Source organism: Talpa europaea (genome assembly GCF_964194135.1).
Source record: "Talpa europaea genome assembly, chromosome: 2".
Lineage (NCBI taxonomy): Eukaryota > Metazoa > Chordata > Mammalia > Eulipotyphla > Talpidae > Talpa > Talpa europaea.
In genome coordinates, this window is record NC_140068.1 from 123,602,233 (window position 1) to 123,607,094 (window position 4,862).

Genomic DNA, 4,862 nt, shown 5'->3' on the forward strand with positions numbered 1-4,862 from the left:
CGCGCTCGTTGCTCACCCTGCCAGGGCGCCCGGGTGAGGAGCCGCGGAGGAGGCGCTGGCGCGCGCTGCAGACACCAAAGGGGCCCCTGGGCTCCCTGGCAGCCTCTGTCTGTCCCCTGTGGGGACGGTCCCGCCAGGAGCTGGTGGGGAGGGGGGCGGTGAGGGGAACCAGCTAGCAGAAGGGGGTGTGTCCGGTGAGGACCCAACGTGAGGGATGAACGGGACGCCCCTGAGACGCGTGTCCTCCGCCCGCCACTTCAGTTCCCAGGCCCAGGCCCCCGCTCCGAGGGGCTCTGGCGCTCCCCGCGCACCCCCCCCCCGCGCGGGTCACGCGCCAGGAGGACTGGACGCAGGCGGGGTGGGCGCGGCGGGGCCCCCTCCGCACAAGGGGTGGGGGGCTGCAGGGAAAATCAGGAGAAGCAGCGCCAAGGCGGGCGTTAAGGGACGCGCCCCAGAGTCCCCAAGTCTGGCTCCGAGGCGGGGAGCGCCGAGGGCGCGCGGGCCGAGGCTCAGGCAGGCGCCGAGTGGGTCAGCCAGGCGCAGACCCCAGGGGCAGCCGATGCTCTGGCCACGCCGCCCCGCAGCGGCGCCTCAGCCCATCCTCCCGCTCCGCCCCTCGCTGTCCTGGGGAGTCTCCCCACCGCCACCCCCGCCCCGCCGCTGGCTGCACCCCGGCTCTTGTGCGCATGAATAAATAAATACATGTCTTTTTTTCAAAAACCGCGGGTGCTTCCCGAGGCGCCCCCGCCCCGCAGGTTTGGCTCCTCGGGCCCCTCGGTCCATCTGCTGCCTGTCCGGCCCGGCCGGCGAGGACCCTCCTCCAGGGCCGCAGAGAAGCCCGAGGGGGGGGCGGGCGCGCGTCCGAGCCTCCGAGGACATCCCAGGTCCGCGGCTCGGCCGGGCCGGCTGCAGAGGACAGGGCAGAGCCAGGGGCGCGTCCGCCCGCCCGGGGGTCAGGCCCGGCTAGCCCCGCGGGCCCCGCCGGCTGAGGGGCGTTCCCGGCGGCTCCGAGGTCGACGCGCCTGGGGGGAAGCAGCGCCCCTGGCCACCTGGGCTGCGCCCCCCGCCCCGGCAGCGCGGAGCCGGACCTCGCGAGGGACGGGCTCGGGCGACGAGGCTGGTGTCACAGAACTCCGTGCCCCAAAGAGCGGGGGCGGGCGGGCGCGCGTCCGAGCCTCCGAGGACATCCCGGGCCCGCGGCTCAGCCGGGCCGGCTGCAGAGGATGGGGCAGAGCCAGGGGCGCGTCCGCCCGCCCGGGCACCGCGTCCGCAAGTCCTCAGGCCTCGGTGCGGGCTCGGCGGGGGCGCCGGGCGCAGGGACGCCCCTCCGCCGAGGACTCGGGCACCCCGGGAGCCCCCGCCGCGCCCCTCGCCCGACCCGCAGCCCGCGCGGGCGCCTTCGCCTTCGCGCCGTTCCTCGGGACCCACGCGTCTCCCGGCCGCGCAGGGCCCCGTGCGTCCCGGATGCCTCAGGATGGCGCCCCCGGAGCCCCCACGCAGCCCCCCACCCCCCGCCCAGCAGGTCCACGCAGCCGCCCGCCCCGGCCCCGCGCTCAGTCAAGCCCGAGAGGCCCTGGCCCGGCCCCAGGTTAGCTCAGGGGCGCGTCCTGTTCCCGGGAACCCCGAGGATTTCCGAGCCCCAGCGCCACCACGACCCAGGGAAGCCCCGCCTCAGCCCGCAGGTCTCTCTTCGGTGCGCAGGGAGCCCCGCCTGCTCCCGGTACAGCGGGCGCCAGGGCAGGGGGTCAGGGACAAGCCCACAGCGCTGGCCTGGCAGGCCGCTGACCACCGCTGGGCATCGCCGGGCGCGGCGGGTCACCCCTCCCGCTACTCCCCGCAGAGCCTGGCCAAGCCCCGCCCCACGCCCGGCCCCGGCTTGGGGCAGCGGGGCCAGAGCCGACCGGCGCCTCAGCGCCTTTTTATGCAACCTGTGCTTCCCGGCTTGTGGGCTGGCCCAATCAGGTGTGAGCTACCAGCTGACTGGTGCTAAACGGTCCAATCAGCCTCAGGATTGAAAAACGGTCCAATCAGCTGTGTGGGCGGGGCAGCCTGAGAGCGGCTATAAGCAGGGCTGGCGGCGCTCAGACACGGGCGGGGGCGCGGGCTGCAGGCCCCGCCTCTTCTCTGGGGGCCCCCGAAGGCGCCCCGGGGCCCGGGGTCTCAGGGCGTCCCTTGCTGCAGGTGTCGTCCCGCCACTCACGCAGCTGCGGGCGCCGGTGTCTCTCGCCGAGCGGCCCGCGGTGGCCCCCGTGGCTGGCCGGCGCCCGCGGTGAGCGGCGGGCGGGAAGCGGCGGCCGGGGGCCCTGGCCGGTCCTGGGCGTCCGCCGCCCCGTGCGCCCTCGCGCTGCCCCTTGGCGGGCCCGGCCTCGGCCTCCCGGGCCTCTGGGCGGCGGGTCCGCGCCGGCCCGTCCCCCGCCTCCCTCGCGCGCTGCCCTGGTCCACGCTCACCCGGCCCGAAGGCCTCGCCCGGGCCCGACGACGTCCTGGGGGGCGGGCCCGGGGAGGCGGGAGCAGCTCCGCGGCCCGCGCTGGGGCCGGGGCGAGCTGGAGGGCGGCGGGCGGCCCGAGCCAGGCGGGGGCGGGAGGCGCCGCGGGCACTGCCGGCCTCCGCTGCAGGCCGGAGACAGACGCCACCGAGGCAGAGACGCCCCAGGCCGCCCCGGCCCCCACGCCGGCGGGGACAGGCACCCGGGGAGGGGCAGGGGCAGCCGGTCAGCAGCGGCGCGTCGACGGCGGGTCCAGAGTCGGCGGGGACGGCAGCTGCACGGGGCGGCCACGCGGGCCACGGCGGCCTGTCCCTCCCCCGCCCCCCCGCCCCCTCGGTTCCCTCCTCCCCCCGCCCGTCCATCTCTCGCCTCTGCCCCCTTCACCCGCCCCGCCCTCTCCTCCCGCCTTGACTGCTTTTCCTAAGATTCCATTCAACACACACCCGGGATCTGAGTCTCTGCAGACCAGCCTGGCGTTTGGAAGCGCCCCTGGGCCGCCTGCCGCGAGCCGGGGCGACGCCGGGACACCCCGCGCAGGCCCCCGGGCGGCTTCTGTCCGCGGCCCCACGAGCTCGGGCCGGCCATGCACGGGGACGGGACGTGCAGAGCCCGCGGCCACACAGCGGGACCCCGGAGGGCAGAGCGAGGACAGCAGGGCCGGCAGGGGCCCAGCGAGCAGCCGGCGGGCGGGGGGGGGGCGGGGAGCAGCCCCCACCTGTGGCAGCCTGGGCAGCGCCCCCGAGGGCCCCACCGCACTGGGCTGCGCCTGGCCCCGCCAACTGGCCGCACCTGAGCGAGAAGCTGCCCTGCGCTCTGAGGCCTCAGACGAGGCCCCTCCTCGTCATAACTTTCCTCGCGGCCTCTTGGAAGTCTTTGTTCCTCAAATGGTAGATGATGGGTTCAGCAGTGGGGTGACCACGGTGTAGAAGACGGAAATGATCTTGTTGATTTCAGGGGACAGGTGGGCTTTGGGGCGCACGTACATGGAGATCGTGGTCCCGGAGTAGGTGGTGACCACGGCCAGGTGGGAGCCGCCGTGGAGAAGGTCTTCGCGGGCCGGAGGCGGAGGGGATGCTTACGATGGCGGCCACGATGAAGACGTGGGACACGAGGGTGGGGAGGAGGCACACGCGCAGGCGGCGATGGACAGGGCGAAGACGACCATCTCGGTGAGGTAGACGCGGGAGCAGGAGAGCCGCATGGAGGGGCAGGTCGCAGAAGAAGTGGTTGATCCGGTTGGGGCCACAGAAGTCCAGCCTGGAGATCATCAGGCAGGGCAGGACCCCGTGCCCACCCTGGTCACCCAGGAGACGGCCACCAGCTTGGCGCAGGTCTGGGGCGCATCAGGAGGGGGTAGCTCAGGGGGCTGCAGACGGCCAGGTAGCGGTCATAGGCCATCGTGGCCAGGAGGAAGCACTCGGTGGCCCCGAAAAACACAAAGAAGTAGAGCTGGGCCATGCAGGCGGGGAAGGAGATGGCACGGCCCGGGGACAGCAGGCCGGCGAGCAGCGGCGGCACGACGGTGGAGGTGTCCCAGACCTCCACGAAGGACAGGTGCTTGAGGAACGTGTACATGGGCGTGTGCAGCCGCCGGTCATGGCTCGCCACGGCAATGATGACGACGTTCCCCACCACCGTCAGCACATAGGTAGATGAACAGAAAGATGGCAAACAGCAGGGACTGCCACTCGAGAAGGTTCTGGAACCCCAGCAGCTGAAACTCAGTGACAGCAGACACATTTGGGGGCTCCATCGCCTGCGGAGGGGAAGAGACCTTGGAAAGCACTGCGGACAAGGCATGAAAATCCTCGGTGCTATCTGGAACATGAGAGACTGTCTTCGAGCACTCCCGTCTCCACGACAGCTTTCTGGAAGAACGTGCGCGGCTCCACCTGGCTTTTAGACCACTGTGGTTTCAACCCATTAGGCGAAAGGGGCGCAAGAGTTGGGGGAGGGCCTCAGCAAGCTCCACTCACCAGGCTCTCTGAGATCTAGAAGTTTCAGGTTCAACACCCCAGGTAAGAAGGGGCTCACTGAGCCAAACACAGGAAATACAATTAATAGCCGGGCCTCCCTGGTGGCGCGAGGGTTAAGTCTCAGCACTGTGAAGCTGTCCCCAGCCACTAAGGCATGAGTTCAATCCCCGGCCAGGGAGTGACCCACAGGGCAAGGCAGACCTCTTCTGTCTCCCCGCTGCTCCCCTCAGCAGCGTGTTTCAGTAGATGCACCTGTTCTGCTCCCCACTCTGTCTCTGGTCTCTGGTAAATCCTCTCACCCACCCACCCCCAACCTTTGGCCTGTACCCCAGTTCTTTATGCATAAATAAATAAACCTTTAAAAAATTAATAGCTATGTTTTCCTGGAAAGGGCCTGGGC

The 4,862-nt window shown here is 71.5% G+C and overlaps 1 pseudogene across 1 annotated transcript; it reads right to left on the bottom strand.

The window, feature by feature from the left end:
* Positions 1-3,307: 3,307 nt before the first annotated feature.
* Positions 3,308-4,239, bottom strand: LOC311188302 (olfactory receptor 11L1-like; annotated as a pseudogene). The gene has a single exon. The product of its transcript is annotated as an olfactory receptor 11L1-like (transcript).
* Between the last annotated feature and the right edge of the window lie 623 nt (positions 4,240-4,862).